We start from the raw sequence: 1147 nt of genomic DNA, 5'->3' as shown, positions 1-1147 counted from the left end.
CAAACAGAGTAATGTTGTGTATGCTGTTCAGTGTCAGGAGGGCTGTGATCAGTCTTACATCGGAGAAACTAAACAGCCACTGGCCAAAAGGATGGCCCAGCACAGAAGATCAACATCATCAGGCCAGGATTCTGCTGTCTACACTCATCTCCAGGCCAGCGGTCACTCTTTCAAGGATGAAGATGTTCACATCCTGGACAGAGAGGAACGATGGTTTGAGAGAGGAGTAAAGGAGGCCATCTTTGTGAAAAGAAATCGTCCATCATTAAACAGGGGTGGAGGCCTCCGGGTTCAACTGTCCCCCTCTTACAATGCTGTGATTGCTAGTATCACTCAGCCCTCTGTGAGTAGTAAACAGCCATCAGTGTGCTAATGACCCATTGTTAGGCTGATGGTCCTTCTTGAGCATGTGATCAGGTGGTTTTGGTTGTCAGCAGCAAACTGGTTGATCCACCCTGAGAAGGTGCTATTTAAGAGACTGAGCTGAAAACAGCACCTCAGACTGAGGAAGTCTCTTGGATGAGAGACGAAACGTTTCTAGATTTTTTTTGCTTTGTTTTGTTTTTGTTTTTTTGAATGTCCAGAGGACCAGATTGAACTTTTTTGGATTTTAGCTCAGTTTTATATTTATTTGCATTCTGAAAACAGCTGATTTACCAGTTTCTTTAAACATATGAGCAACATGGTGAAGCTGGCGGTGAGGAATAATTTAGTAAATGTCATCAGATTCTGCATCAAATAGTTGAGATGATTTCATGCAGAATCACAATCTCATTTAGTTGAGCAGTTAAAGACAAGTCTCAGTCCATCACAGGGACACCTGGACAGGTCTCAGTCCACCACAGGGACACCTGGACAGGTCTCAGTCCATCACAAGGACACCTGGATAGGTCTCAGTCCACCACAGGGACACCTGGACAGGTCTCAGTCCATCACAAGGACACCTGGACAGGTCTCAGTCCATCACAAGGACACTTGGACAGGTCTCAGTCCATCACAAGGACACTTGGACAGGTCTCAGTCCATCACAGGGACACCTGGACAGGTCTCAGTCCATCACAGGGACATCTGGATAGGTCTCAGTCCACCACAGGGACACTTGGACAGGTCTCAGTCCATCACAAGGACACTTGGACAGGTCTCAGTC

The sequence above is a fragment of the Nematolebias whitei genome, chromosome 19 (genome assembly GCF_014905685.2).
Source record: "Nematolebias whitei isolate Nwh7 chromosome 19, NemWhi1, whole genome shotgun sequence".
NCBI lineage: Eukaryota > Metazoa > Chordata > Actinopteri > Cyprinodontiformes > Rivulidae > Nematolebias > Nematolebias whitei.
Note: the sequence above shows the minus strand (reverse complement) of the source record.